Consider the following 16,371-nt stretch of genomic DNA (forward strand, 5'->3'; position numbering starts at 1 on the left):
TTTTCTCCTTTTCATTATCAGATAAAGAGTCTGTGGGATCTCAGTCAGAGGAAGTCTGGATGTGCCTTCTTACTCAGTATACCAGTATACTAAATATTTCTAAACTCTTATCTACAAGGCATAGCCTCTCATTCAATACATTCTCCAAATCTGCTGATTCCTTTGTCTTTTTGAAACAGTCCACTGCAAAGGCCCCCCATGGACTTGTGAATTTCTCTGTCTTCCTTGGGAGAGCCTGCCATAGTTTGCCACACCACACAAAATGGCCAATGAGTTGACTGCTTGCACAGTCAAGCAAGTGGGCAACCCCTTCCCAAACCAAGGAAATGGGCCACCCCAGCATCACCCTCACAGACCCTCCTTCCCAGACTCATGCTCTCTACTGCCAGGGGCTCCTTGGTCTCCTGCCTAGCTTGCCGAAGTTCCCAGCCCAGCACAACCCCAAGACCAAAGAACAAGCTAGATAGAAGACTACCCATGAGTTCAATTAAGGACTTACAGACAGGATGAAGACCACCAGTGGTGTTCAGTTGAGAGATGAAAGTCTGTATACTACCCAAAGCCAAGAAAGAGAACGGCATGTCCTGGGAAAGGCTTATAAAAATTAACAGTCTCATGGTACTCGGCTACAACAGAGTTTCAGCACACACACATGAGATATGGCTATTAGGGGAGGCTAATTGACGTTCTTTGGCCTTTAATGTTTGTCCAGGTCATGTAGGTGGCTATGTTACTTGATATCAAAGTGGAGGTGGGGACAGGGTCTGGACTCTGGGTCCTCACCAGCAGTGAAAAGAAATGAAGCCCCAATACATGGCAAAGCATGGATGAACCCTGAGGATATCATGTGAGTGAAATAAGCCAGATGCAAAAGGACGAATTTTGCAGAAATTCACTGGTATGAAATGATTAGAATAAGTAAATTCATAGAAGTATAAAACAGGCTGTTAAAGGAAATGGTAGATGTAGGGAATGGGGAATTAATGCTTTATTGGTACATAGAAAAGTTTTGGTGATAGGAAAGTTTTGTTAATGGACAGTGGTGATGGTAGCACCACATGGTAAATGTACTTACTACTGAAGTATATATCTGAATGTGGTTAAAAGGATAATTTTAGGTGGCATTAATGTTACTAGAATAAAACTTACAATAAAACCATAGGACAGTATAACATAAACAGGAACCCTAATGTAAACTGTGGGTCATAGTTAATAGCACAATTGCAATAACACTCTTTCTTCAGTTATAGCAAATTCACCACATTAAAGCACAGTATTCATGTTGGGGTGGGCATATGAGTACCTCTTATTTTCTGCATGCTTTTTCTGTAAACTTACAACTTCTCTAATATAAAATAAAAGAACAAGTAAGGCAGTCTTGAAGAGTAGGAAAGAGGGAGCTCTTACTTTAGTGGATATCAAAATTATCACAAACCTTCTCTAACTGTAACTGGGGCTCGGGAATTAACAAATGATTAAGACTGATGAATCATTATATTACTATTCTTTTTCTTTCTGGTGTATTATCACAGACAGAGGAAATACCTGAAATCTCTGAACTGTGATCTTCTGCCCTGGTCTCTGATAAGGTTGTAAAAGTCCTTATCTTATGCCTTTTGTGATAGTAAAAGCTGGGACTTCCTTTATCCATTTTATTTACTTTAGAAACTTGTAAGGGCAAATGCCCTAATGCTTTTGGAGGAACTTGAGTCAGCTCAAAATGGATCATTAACTGGGCCCATCACTCCTTTCCATTTGTAAATTGTTCCTGCCTATATCTGCTATTAAGATGATAACTCTGTCTCTCTCCCTTTCTGCTTCTACTTGCTATTGGAATTGTAATGATTTCATTTCCTCTTGTTAGAATCCATAAAAACCTTGAACCCCCTAGACTTGTGGAAACAGATTTTTTGGCCATCAGGCAGTCTGATCTCCTGCCTTAAGCCTACCAATAAACTCTCTCTTTGAAAGCCCAGGGACTCAGGGAGTGGTCATTCGAATGTATTGGGTAGAGAACTCACCACTTTTGTCCAGTAACACACTGCACACAAACATTTATTCCTGTGAAGTCATAGATCTAAATAGGGTATTCAAAACCATAAATTATCTAAAAGATAATATGGGAGAATATTTTCATGATCAAATACATAAAACGTTCTTAAAGAGGACCAAAAGATAAAAGGTATATAGAATAGAAGTGATAATTTAGACTAAATTAGAGTCATCATGTTAAGTTTTCTATAAGAGTAAACAGGAAAACCACAGAGTAATAAGAGAGACGTTCAACATAAGTATTTTATAAAAGTGTTATATCCTAAATATATAAAGAATTATACCCAACCATTATGAAAAAAGAAGATGATTTCTTGAATAGTCACGCCATTTAATAAGCTGTGCAAATGGCCCATATTGAAGTGCTACTTATCATCATTAATCATTGGAAATTAAAATGACAGTTACAGTGAGATTTTATACATCTATTAGAATGGTTACAATTTAAAAGGCAAATGATAACCTATTATTAGGAAGCACAAGGAAAAATGTAATTTTCATATTCTTTTTGAGAACTTAAATTGTGTGCAAGCACTTTGGAAAACTTTTTGGCACTTTCTACTAAAGTTGATTTAACTGATAACCTGTGACTCGGCAATTCCACTGCTAGGTCCATATACAATGGGAGTGGGTACAGTTACCAGACAAAGGCAGTGGATTTTTTCGTCTGTGCGCTCAAATGACCAATTCCTGAGACCCTGGGGTTTGAAAGAGAGAAAGAGTTTATTGCTAGGCACAAAGCAGGAGATCAGATGGTTTATCAGCCCCATAATCTGTCTCCTTGAATTGCAGCAATTCTGAGAGTTTTATAGGATTGAAAGATGGGCAGGTTTTAGGATAATGAGCACAGTGGTTCTAGATGATATAATTAAGGGTGATTTAATACTTGAGCATGTGCAGATTAATTGCATGCTTAGTCACAGGGCATACGTAAGAAAATGATGGCCTTAACATGATGATGGGTGTGATTTTTAGTATTATAATGAGGTATAAGTGACTTTGTAGGTTAAAGTCTAGACTTCTGCACATGTCAGGCAGCCCACTTTAGTTAGATCCAGTCCTGGTTATCAAAGTAACTTTAGACTTGGGGTGGGTCAGTTCTGGGTTGACCCAAGACCCTCTACTAATAAACATTAGATGACAAAACTCGAAATTCAAAAAACTGAATATATTGGTACAAGTGAAGGTTAGTTACAAGGTTTTTCAATCACAGGGGCACAGGATAAAGGCTATACCATCATTCTCAGATCAAGGCAGCTGGGTTACAATTTTAAGATTTCAGGTATTTCCCTCTGTCTACTCCAATATACCTGAAAGCAAAAAGAGATATCTATATAATTCAGCAACCACAATCATCCTTTAAATCCCAATTTCTAAATTACACTGAGGTGGACAAAGATTTGTGATCATGAATGTCCACAGCAACCTTATTTGTAGTAACTACATCTGAAAACACATCAAATGTCTATCATTAGAACAGTGGGTAAATTATGGTATATTTATATGGTGTAATGTTATATAGCAAAGGATATGACAATGGCCAGCAACATGGATGAATTCATGATCACAAAAGAAGGGGAAAATGCCAGACACAAAAGAATAACTGCTTTATTTCTTTCCTATGTAGTTCTAAAACAGACACGATTATACTATGTGCTAAAATACAGCATAGTGTTTCCACATGAGGAGAAGAGAGGACATAGTCACAACTGGAAAGGGACAGAAGGCAATTTAGCACGTTTCCAATATTCTATTCCATGACCCAGCTGTGGTTTCCTGAGTGCTGCTTTGTGATTATTCATTGCACTCTATATTCATACTGTATATTTTTCTTTGAGTGTCTTACTTCAATAATAAAAGTTTAAACAGGGTGTTTAATGGTCTGCTAAACAGGTAACGCTTTTTCTTTCTGGGATCAACTTTATAATTATTTTCATTGTTATCATATGGACACTTGAGAAACCCAAGGAAAAGGAATGGTCAAATGCCTTCCACAATTTACCGTGGATGTGGTGTGTGTGTGTTTTTGTGTGCGTGCATGTGGGTGTGTGAGAGAGATATAATTGTATTTTGTAAACAGGGGGCGGAATGGTCAAAATTAAATGAAATTGTAAATGTCATTTGAGAATCATAAATCATGTATTTTATTACTTCTGGAACAAGTAAGAATTGTAATTTTCACCCACCAATGAAAATAACCAAAACCATTTCATGTCTATGTAATCTGTGCTATCACACAGTCTTCAAATAAGGAACCATTTGCTGGAAAAATAATTATTTCCCTATTTTATTGCCCTAGTAGCCTTTCAGAAAAGCAATTGTCCAGAAACATGAGTTTATTTCTTTACTTTCAATTCTATTTCATCAATCATATGTCTATTTTTTTGTCAGTATCACACAATCTTGTTTACTGTAGCTTTGAAGTAAGTTTTAAAATAAGGAAGTGTGAGTCCTCCAACTTTATTCTTTTTCAGGATTGTTTTGTCATCCCTTGCATTTCCATATGAATTTTAGGATCAGTTTGTCAATTTCTGAAAAAAGCCAAATGGGTTAAAAGTCTCAATCAATTTGTGGCATATTGCTATCTTAACATTACATCTTCCAGTCACAAATTTCAGCATTTTGTAGTTTGCGCTGACAAACTTTTTTTTTTTAATTTTTTTTATTAATCAAAAAAAAGAAAAGAAATTAACACAACATTTAGAAATCATTCCATTCTACACATGCACTCAGTAATTCTTAGTATCATCACATAGATGTATGATCATCATTTCTTAGTACATTTGCATCGATTTAGGAAAAGAACTAGCAAAACAGCAGAAAAAGATATAGAATGTTAATATAGAGAAGAGAATTAAAATAATAATACTAATAAAATATATATATAAAAAGGAAAAAGAAAAAACAAAAACAAAAGATACAAACAAACAAACAAAAAACTTTATTTCAGGTGCAGCTTCATTCAGTGTTCCAACATAGTTACATTACACTTAGGTATTATTGTGCTGTCCATTTTTGAGTTTTTGTATCTAGTCCTGTTGCACAGTCTGTATCCCTTCAGCTCCAATTACCCATTATCTTACCCTGTTTCTAACTCCTGCTGGTCTCTGTTACCAATGATATATTCCAAGCTGATTCTCGAATGTCGGTTCACATCAGTGGGACCATACAGTATTTGTCCTTTAGTTTTTGGCTAGACTCACTCAGCATAGTGTTCTCTAGGTCCATCCATGTTATTACATGCTTCATAAGTTTAGTCTGTCTTAAAGCTGCGTAATATTCCATCGTAGGTATACGCCACAATTTGTTTAGCCACTCGTCTGTTGATGGACATTTTGGCTGTTTCCATCTCTTTGCAATTGTAGATAATGCTGCTATAAACATTGGTGTGCAAATGTCCGTCTGTGTCTTTGCCCTTAAGTCCCTTGAGTAGATATCTAGCAGTGGTATTGCTGGGTCATAATCCATTCTGCCATTCTATGTCTTTTGATTGGGAAATTCAGTCCATTAACATTTAGTGTTATTACTGTTTGGATAATATTTTCCTCTACCATTTTGGCTTTTGTATTATATATATCATATCTGATTTCCTTCTTTCTACGCTTTACTCCATACCTCTCTCTTCTGTCTTTTCGTATCTGACCCTAGTGCTCCCTTTAGTATTTCTTGCAGAGCTGGTCTCTTGCTCACAAATTCTCTCAGTGACTTTTTGTCTATAAATGTTTTAATTTCTCCTTCATTTTTGAAGGACAATTTTGCTGGATATAGAAGTCTTGGTTGGCAGTTTTTCTCTTTTAGTAATTTAAATATATCATCCCACTGTCTTCTAGCTTCCATGGTTTCTGCTGAGAAATCTACACATAGTCTTATTGGGTTTCCCTTGTATGTGACAGATTGTTTTTCTCTTGCTGCTTTCAAGATCCTCTCTTTCTCTTTGACCTCTGACATTCTAACTAGTAAGTGTCTTGGAGAATGCCTATTTGGGTCTATTCTCTTTGGGGTGTGCTGCACTTCTTGGATCTGTAAATTTAGGTCTTTCATAAGAGTTGGGAATTTTCAGTGATAATTTCTTCCATTAGTTTTTCTCCTCCTTTTCCCTTCTCTTCTCCTTCTGGGACACCCACAACACATATATTTTTGCGCTTCATATTGTCATTCAGTTCCTTGATCCCCTGCTCAAGTTTTTCCATTCTTTTCCCTATAGTTTCTGTTTCTTTTGGGAATTCAGATGTTCCATCCTCCAGTTCACTAATTGTAGCTTCTGTCTCTTTAGATCTACCATTGTAGGTATCCATTGTTTTTTCCATTTTTTCTTGTTTGTCCTTCACTCCCATAAGTTCTGTGATTTGTTTTTTCAGATTTTCTATTTCTTCTTTTTGTTCAGCCAATGTCTTCTTCATGTCCTCTCTCAATTTATTGATTTGGTTTTTGAAGAGTTTTTCCATTTCTGTTCGTATATTCAGCATTAGTTGTCTCAGCTCCTGTATCTCATTTGAACTATTGGTTTGTTCCTTTGACTGGGCCATATCTTCAATTTTCTGAGTGTCATCCATTATTTTCTGCTGGTGTCTGGGCATTTGATCAGCTTTCCCTGGGTGTGGGACCCAGATGGTTGAAAGGTTTTTCTGTGAAATCTCTGGGCTCTGTTTTTCTTTTCCTGCCCAGTAGGTGGCACTCGTGGTGCTCATCTGTCTGCGGGGCCCACCAGTAAAAGATGCTGTGGCTCCTTTAACTTGCCAATCCGAATCTCGCAGTCGGCCCGGAAACCGCACGTCAAGGGGGGGGTCACCGGCCGCCGCGGCTTGGGGGAGTGCCGATCCAAATTGCCCAGCTGGCCCGAGATGCCAAGTGTGGTGGGAGGGCCCTGCTATCCAACATTCCCAGTCAGACTGGGGAGCCACGTGCGTGGAGGGGACCCCAGTCGCCAGCCGCCCTGGCCTGGAAAACACGCACCCCTCGGGTATCTCACCGCAGCGGATTCTCCCTGCCCATTCAGCCGTTCCAGAATGGGGTATGCTGTCTTTTTGGTCTCTGTCGTGGCTCCGGGAGCTGTTTTGTATTGTTTCTGTTTCTTTAGTTGCTTTTCTGGAGGAGGAACTAAGACCCGCGCGTCTTACTAAGCCGCCATCTTCTCCAGAAGTCTCCAATATTGCACATGGCCCTAGTACTCCACGAGTTATGGGGGCCTCCTCCGTGGGTCCCACAGGAAGAAATTTGCACTGACAAACTTTTATCTCCTTGTTTAAATTTATTCCTAAGTGTTTTATTCTTTTAGATGTGCTTGTAAATAAAATAGTTTTCTTAATTTCCCTTTTAGATTCTATATTGCTGGTACATACAAAGAAAGTTCAATTTTTTAAAATTTTGTATCCTGAAAATTTTCTGAATTTTTTTGTCAGGTTTTAATAGGTGTTTTTGGTTATTTGTATGTCACTAGAGATTTTCTGTATATGCAATCACAACATCAGTGTATAAAATGGTTTTAATTTTTCCTTCCCAGCCTTGTTGACCTTCATTTCTATTTCCTGTCTAATTGCCCTGGATAGTACCACTAGTACAATGTTGGATAGGAATAGTAAGGGCAGGCCTTTTTGTCTTACTGCTGATCCTCAGAGGAAAGCCTTAAATCTCTCACATTAAGTATGATGTTAGCCATGAGTTTTTTCATAGATGGCCCTTATCAGGATGATAACATTTCTTTCCATCACCATATTGGAAAAGGTGGTGGATTTTGTGAGATTATTTTTCCATCTGTTTAGAAAGGACTGTTTACTTTTTCCTTTATTTTCTTCCTTTTGTATTTTTGTCCTTTCTTCTCTCAACACTGGCTTACTTTTGTATGTTGACCCAATCCTGCATCACTGGGATAAACTCCCTTGGTTATGCTGTAGAATGCTTTGTATATGTTGCTGGATTCAGTTAGTTGGTATTTTGTTGAGGATTCATACATCTATATTCACAAGGGAGATTGGTCTGTACTTTTTTTTTCCTCCTAGTAGTGCATTTGTGTGATCCTGGTATCAAAGTCATACTGGACTCATAGAATGAGTTGGGAAGTATTGCCTCCTGTTTTGATTTGTTAAAGGTGCTGGAATTCAATATATCAGAAATGGGTTGGTTTTTTCAATGGGGATTTATTAGGTTACAAATTTACAGTTCTCAGGTCATGACAATGTCTAAATTAAGGCACAAGAGGAAGATACCTTCCCTGAGGAAAGGTTGCAGGCATCTCGGGTTCCTCTGTCACATGGAAAGTCACATGGTGAAGTCTGCTGGCTATTCTCTCCTGATTCAGGTTTCAATGGCTGTCTCAAAAATGTCTCCGGATATTTCTTTCTCTTAGCTTCTCCTGGAGTGTTATCTCTAAGTGCTCTCTCTCTCTGTCTCCATGAGCTCTCTTAAAGGGCTTTGTAAACCCACCTTGAATTGGATGGGTCACCTGTCCATGAAAACAACCTAATCAAAACGGCCCACCCACAACATGTCTGCCCCCAGAAGAATGTATTACAAGAACATGGTCTCTTCTGGAGTACATGACAGATTCAACACACCCTCTCTTCCTTTTTTTTTGAGAATTTGTAAAGGATTGGTATTTGTTCTTCTAAAAAGGTTTGTAGAATTCAGCATGGCTGTCATTTAGGCCTGGGCTCAACTTTGTTGGATTTTTAAAAATCTACTTGCCTGTTATAGATCTATTCAGCTTTCTCTTTCTTCATGAATCAGTTTTGGTAGTTTGTTTCTTTCCAGGAAATCTGTCCATTCATCTGGGTTATCTAACCTGGTAGATAATTTTTGGTTGATATTCTGTCTAACTGTTCTATCCATTATTAAAAATGGGGCATTAGGGTGCATTTAGGGGTAGAATGCTCACCTTCCATGGAGGAGAACCAGGCTCAATTCCCAGACCATGCACACACCCCACAAAAAATGCAAAAGTGGATCATTAAAGTCTCCAGATAGTTTATTGGTGAATTGCATCTTCCTTCAATTTTGTCAGTTAGTGCTCCATCCATGTTGGGTCTATCTTTTTAGGAGCTTATATATTAATAATTATTCTGTCTTCCTGATTGGTTGATCATTTTACCATCCCAAAATATCCTCCTTTTTCTCTAGTAATATTTTATACTTTAAAACCTATTTTTTATATTAGTATAGATATTACAGCTTGTCCTTTGATTACTGATTTCACAATTTATTTTTTCCATTCTTTTACTTTCAAGCTATGGATCTACTTGTGTGTTTGAATTCAGTATGTCTCCTGTAGACAGCATATTGTCAGAGGATGCTTTCTTATCCATTCTGTCACTCTCTGTCATTTCTTTGGATTATTTGACTATGTGGATTTAATGTGATTACTAAAAAGGTATGATTTACCTCTATCATTTTTAATTTGTTTTCTAAATGCCTTATGTCGTTTTTGTTCCTCTATTTCTCCATTACACTTTCTTTGGAGTTATATAGGCATTTTATAGTGTGCTATTTTAATTTCTTTTTGAGTTATTTTCTTAATAGTTCCCTGTAGATTACAACTAACATCTTAACTTGCAAAAATGTAGCTCAGATTAATAACAATTTAACTTCAATAGCATATAATCTTTCTTCTCCTTTGTGTCATTATTATCATGCAGATAATATCACTATAGATTATGAGACTCAGAGTGATTTCATAATTAATGCTCTATGGAGTTGTCTTTTAAATTAGATAGGAGTACAAACAACATTACACTTCTGCTATCATTTTTATGTATCTAGTAGTTACTTTTGCCAGTTGTTTTTATTTCTTCATGTGGATTCTATTTACTTCATAGTGTCCTTTCATTTCATCCTTAGAATTCCCTTTAGTATTTCTTTTAGAGTACTTATTTACTCAGTTTTTGTGCATCTGGCATTGCCTTCGTTTCTTTTCATTTATTAAGGTTAGTATTGCTAGGTATGGAATTCTTGGTTGAATATATTTTTTAGCACTGCCCTCTGATTTCCATTGTTTATGATAAAAAAACTTTAAATCTTATTGAAGATACTTTGTACATAGTGAGTCTCTTCTTTCTTTCTGCATTCAATATTATCAGTTTTGTTTTTGGTTTTTGCTTTTAACAGTTTGATTATGATGTGTTTAGATGTGGCTCTCTTTGAGTTTTTCCTACTGAATTCATTGTGATCCTTGGATGTATAGATTAACATTTTTCATTAAATGTGGGAAGCCTTCAGATATTATTTCTTCTAATATTTTTTCTCTTTTCTTTTTATACTCCTTTTGATAGATTCAGTATGCGTAAGTTGGCATGCTTTTATCTCACAGGATTTTGAGCCTCTCTACAATTTCCTTCATTTTTTTAATCTTATAGGTCCCTCAGGCTGTATAGTCTCAGTTGACTTTTTTGGGGGCTCACTGATTCTATCTTCTGCCTGCTCATATTTACTATTTATCCCCTATAGTGCCCTTTCCATTTCAGTTATTTACTTTTCAACTCCAGAATTTCTATTTGATTGTTTTCTTCTGTCTACTTCTTTATTAATATTCTTTATATAGTAAGACATCATTATCATACTTTATTTTCATTAAGACTTAGTTTATTTTAGTTGTTTGAATGTATTAAAAATTTCTAATTTAAAGTATTTATATAGTGAATACAACATCTAGGCTTTCTCAGAAACCATGCCTATTGATACTTTGCTTATATAAGGTCCATACATTTTTTTTCACATGTCTTTGTAATTTTTTTTTGTTCTATACTGGACATTTTAGAAACTATAAAGTGGCAAGTCTGGGTATCAGAGTGTCCCCTCCCCTTCCCAGAGTGTGATTTTGTTCTTGATTGTTGTTTTTGTTACTGTTGTTCTTTCTTTATTTAGCAACTTTCCCAGACTAATTATGTGAAGTCTGTTTTCTTGGCCATATATGGCCACTGAAGCATCTTCTGAGTAACTTAATGGCCATCTAAGGATTGAATAGATATTTTCTTGAATGAATTCAACCAGTAATTCTCCTAAACTTACTTCAGGGGGTTTGTATGCAGTTGGTGCTCATCTTCAACATGCCTTATGAAACTCTACCTTAGCCTTCACTTCCTGCTTGCATAGGGCTTGAATGTCAGTCACAGTTGAGAGATTAGGGACTTCTCAGGTCTTTCCTAGCTATGTGCACAACTCTGCACAAGCACATGACATCCTAAGTCCCCAGAAATAAGGTTAAAACTTCCAAAGTTCTATATGACCAAACCATTCCCCAACTTTTCCCCCTTTTTTGTCACACCCCACTATTTCTAGCTGTTATTCCTTCCTTAGATAGTTGGAATACAAAATTATTATCATGGGTTGGTTTTGAAAAACACACTGTTTGCTCAGAGTGAGCTCTGAGTCAGGTAAAATAAAGACATGTTCTGGGAATTAAGCTTAACAAGGAGCTACCAAACAGACAAAATTGTGTCAAATGTCTGGGAATGAGACTTTTAGGGAGCTTCAAACACAGTGCTCCCTTCTGACTGCATATAAGCTTCTTTTTTCACAGCTAATCCAGTTGCAAGACTACTGAGGTGCTGTGGAGAGGGGATAGGATAAGAGTAGAGCAACTTATAATGCCATGAAGCTCACTGTTCTTACTGAGATCAGCCATTTTCTGAAAAATGTTCACCAGATTGCTGTAAGGCTTAGAATAATCCCCAAAGTTCTGAAAACTTTGACTTTTGTGAAGAAAAAGTTGAATTTTGTTGTTGTTCTCATGGTTTTTCTGGAAGAACACATTGTTGAAAGTCTTTAGTCTACCCTTCCTGCAGACATCTGGTACACTTCATCTAGCAAACTGCTTACTGTATTATAATTATTTGCTTACCTGTCTTCCTAGTTGACAGATACGCCAATACTCAGGTCTATTGTACAATGTTTTGCACATAAGAAGTATTTACAAACATTTGTAAAACTAAATTGAGAATTTAACTATAAATCTCACTGAGGAAGTAGAAGATTCTAAGAAGAATTCTTGATCTTAGAGGTATAAAAAGCATGAGCAAGAGTATTCAGCACACATATCTTATTTGAAAGCCAGACAAGCCTTTATATATTATCTAGTGGTGTTCAACACCCTTTATTTTTATGATACCACAATACTTCCTCTGTATGGGTGTTATAAAAGCACAGATATGAGCAAAACATCTCAATAGGCTCAAGTGACAGATTTTATTCCCTGTTCTTATTTTCTTCTCCAGTAAATATCTTTTTATTGTATATGTTCTTATAAGTATGTATTATTTTTTATTAAAGGAATTGTCAAGTTACAGAAAAATCATGCATAAAATACAGAGTTCCCTTATTACCCCCATTACTAACACTTTGAATTAGTGTGGTTCATTTGTTGTAATTGATAAAAAAAATTATAACAAGTGTACTATTAACTATAGCCCACAGTTTACATTAGGGTTCATTCTTTGCGTTGTGCAGTCCTATTTTTTTAATGTGTTTTTTTTTAATTTTGAAATATAACATATATACAAAAAAGCAATAAATCTCCAAGTACATATTAAACAATAGTTATAGAGCAAGTTTTAGTGTTTGGTATGGTTACAGTTCCACAATTTTTCATTTTTTCTTCTAGCTGCTCCAAGACATTGGAGACCAACAGAAATAATATAATGATTCAGCAGTCATACTCATTTATTAAATCCTATCTTCTACCTTATACTCCTCCTTTGGAAAATAGAGTAAAATGCTTGCTCTAGACAGATCCATGCCCTTATTTGAGTGAAAAACTACACCTTATGTTAACACTCAACTAGTGCTCCCAGAAACGAGTGTGTAACCCCGTTTTGAAAATAGAATGAAATGCTAGCTTCATTGACTTTCATGAATTTCTTTGAGTTTTCAACTACATCTTAGAAAAACACTCACCTAGTACTCTTGGAATCTATTATGTAAGTCTGTTTTGAAAATGGAGTGAAATACAGGCTTCACCCACTTCCATACACCTCTTTGAGTGAAAATATCCATCTTAGAGAAACAATCTGTTAGTGCTCTCTGAAACAAGTGTGAAACTCCATTATGGAAATTGAGTGAAGGGGTTCAAGGGTAGTTCAGTGGTAGAATTCTTGCTTGCCATGCGGGAGACCTGGGTTCAATTCCTGACCCATGCACTTCTCAAAATGAACAAACAGAAGAAACCAACAACAACAAAAATTCAACAAGTGGTGCTGCAATAATGGGATACTCACATGGAAAAAGAATGAAATGTGACCCTGCCATACAGCATACAAAAAACAATGGGGCAAAATCCTTGCTCCACTCACTTCCATACAGTTCTTTGACTGAAAAAAAAAGTGTCATAGGGAAAAAAAATTCACCTACCGCTCTCTGAAATGTGAATGTAACTCCACTTTCAAAATGGAGTAAAATACTGGTTCCACTCACTTCCATGCACCTCTTTCAGTGAAAAACTGCATTTTTAGGTAAATACTCACTTAGCGCTCTTTGAAATTATGTATGTATGTAACTCCGTTTAGAAGAGTACTGCCTCCACTCACTTACATGCACTTCTTTGTGTGAAAAACTGCATTTTAGGAAAGCATGTGTGTCTCTAAACAACAATAAATTTCAAAGTACATCATAACAATTAGTTGTAAAGTAGATTTCAGAGTTTGGTATGAGTAACAATTCCATAATTTTAGGTTTTTGTTTCTAGCTGGTCTAAGGTACTAGAGGCTAAAAGAAATATCAGTATAATGATTCAGTAATCATACTCATTTGTGAAACCCGACCTTCTCTGTATAACTCCCTCCATCATCTATGATCACTCTTTAGGGATATTGAGCTATGCCCATTCTACCTTTTTCATGTTGGAAGGGACTGTTGACAGTATTGGCTGGGAGGATGGGACTAGTTGATGTTCTGGAAGGACTGGCCCCTCTGTCTTCCAGGACATATCTGGTCCAGAGACCCATCTGGAAGTTATAGGTTTCTGGAAAGTTACCATAGTGCATGGAACCTTTGTAAAATCTTCTATAAGGCCCAAAGTATTCTTTAGGATTGGCAAGAATGATTTTGATTGGAGTTTAGCAAGTTATTGTAGGTAGCAATGTTTAACTGAAGCTTGCATAAGCGTGGCCTCCCATGTACCTTCTTGACTATATTTGAACTCTCTCAGGCACTGATACCTTATTTATTACACTTATTTTCCTCTTTCAGTCAGGATGGCATTATTGATCCCATAGTGCCAGGGTCAGACTCATTCCTGGAAGTCATCTTTCACATTGCCAGGGAGACCTTCATCCCTAGATGTCATGTCCCATGTAGGCAGGAGACAATGAATTCACTTGCAAAGTTAGGCTTAGAAAAAGGCACATCTGAGCAATCAAAAAGGTCCTCCAGAGGTGACTCTTGGGCTGACGTTAGGTAGGCTGAGCTTTTCCACTACAAACATAAGTTTCACAAGAGCAAGTCTCAAGATCTAGGGCTTGATTTGGGTTTTGTAATGTTTGGCACAGTATCTGGGATTTTCCTGGTGGTAAAGTTTAATAGTTCCATCATTTTTCTCCCATCCCTCAAGGGATTTTTGCCAATACTTTTTGATAGTCTGCTTAATATATTCTTGGATGTATCCAGGCACTACAATAAGATAACCAGGGTCAAAGGCTCTCATTCTTACCCTGGGCTCCCTGTTTGGATTGTTTAAATGATCTATCCAGCCAGGTTGAGTTAGACTATGTGCTACAGAAAATGTAAGTTCCAAACATAATAAAGCTTTCTTCCTTTGAGCTCAAAGAGTAGGTGAAGTTCTAAAATACAGGCAATGTCTTCCTTATCCCTCTATTATGAATTACCTTAATTCCAACCTGATTGGCTTCATTCTTATCTCTAAATACCAGGTTTTACGTATATAAAACAGCCATTCAAAATCCAGAAAGAACAATTACCACTCCAGACTAAATGTGACTGCTATAGAACTTACAATCTAGGCCCCAGTTTTCTAAATATAGTATCTTGTTATCTGCAAATAATGAAAATTTTACATCTTCCTTTCCAATTTGCATTCCTTTTATTTATTTGTCCTGCCTGAATGCTCTAGCTAGAATTTCTAGTACAATGTTGAATAATAGTGGTGACAGAAGGCACCCTTGTCTCATTCTGATTTTAGGGGGAAAGCTTTCAGACTCTCCCTTGAGTACAATGCTGGCTATGGGTTTTTCACTTATGCCTTTATCATATTGGGGACATTACCTTTGATTCCTATCTTTCGAAGTTTTTTTAATCAGAAAATGATGTTAATTTTGTTAAATCCTTTTTCAGCATCAATCAAGATGATTGTTAGAGTTTTCCCTCTTAATTTGTTAATGTGCTGTATTATATTAATAGATTTTCTTGTGTTCAACCATCCTTTTATTCCTGGAATAAACCTCACTTGGTCATAGTGTATAATTTTTTAATGTGTTCTTGAATTCAATTCGCTAGTATTTTGTTGAGATTTTTGGCATCTATGTTCATTAGAGAGATTGGCCTATAGTTTTCCTTTTTTTGTACCATTTTTACCCTGTTTTGGTATTAAAGTGATGTTAGCTTCATAAAATGAGTTAGGTAGTGTTCCTTTTCCCTCAATTTTTTGGAAACGTTTGAGCAGGATTGGTGTCAGTTCTTTTTGGAATGTTTGATAATTTTCCACTGTGAAGCCATCTGGTCCTGGGCTTTTCTTTGCAGGAAGATTTTTGGTGACTGACTGAATCTCTTTACTTCTGATTCATTTGTTGAGATCTTCTATTTCTTCTTGAGTCAGTGTAGCTTGTTTGTGTGTTTCCAGGAATTTGTCTATATTCATTTAAGTTGTCTAGTTTGTTGGCATATAGTTGTTCACAATATCATCTTATGATTTATTTTATTTCTTCAGGGTCTGTAGTAATGCCCCCTTCTAATTTCTCACTCTGTTTATTTGCATCCTCTCTCTCTTTTTCTTTGTCAGCCTTGCTACTGGCCCATCGATTTTATTAATTTTCTCAAAGATTGAACTTTGATTTATTGATTTTTCTATTATTCTTTTGTTCTCCCATTCATTTAATTCTGCTTTAATCTTTGTTAATTCTCTTCTTCCATTTCCTTTGGGGTTAGTTTGCTGTTCTTTCTCAAGTTCCTTCAGGTGTGCTGTTAAGTCCATGGTTTCTGCTCTTTCTTGTTTTTTAATATGGGCATTTAGGGCAATGAATTTCCCTCTCAGCACAGCCTTTGCTGCATCCCACAAGTTCTGATATGTTGTATTCTCATTTTCATCTGTCTCCAGATAGCTACTCATTTCTCTACCAGTTTCTTCTTTGACCCACTGGTTGTTTAAGAGTGTGTTTTTTAATC

The 16,371-nt window shown here is 36.4% G+C and overlaps 1 long non-coding RNA gene across 3 annotated transcripts in view; it reads right to left on the reverse strand.

The window, feature by feature from the left end:
• Positions 1–16,371, reverse strand: part of LOC143676123 (uncharacterized) — a 91,120-nt gene that overhangs the window by 63,890 nt on the left and 10,859 nt on the right. The window contains exon 2 of one of the 3 annotated variants that reach the window (XR_013171834.1): positions 4,397–4,583. The exons of the other annotated variants lie outside the window; for them this stretch is intronic. This is a non-coding gene — a long non-coding RNA (uncharacterized LOC143676123). Of the gene's footprint in view, positions 1–4,396; positions 4,584–16,371 lie in introns of those variants that run through there. 3 annotated transcript variants of the gene reach the window in all.

Source organism: Tamandua tetradactyla, chromosome 3 (genome assembly GCF_023851605.1).
Source record: "Tamandua tetradactyla isolate mTamTet1 chromosome 3, mTamTet1.pri, whole genome shotgun sequence".
Taxonomy (NCBI): domain Eukaryota; kingdom Metazoa; phylum Chordata; class Mammalia; order Pilosa; family Myrmecophagidae; genus Tamandua; species Tamandua tetradactyla.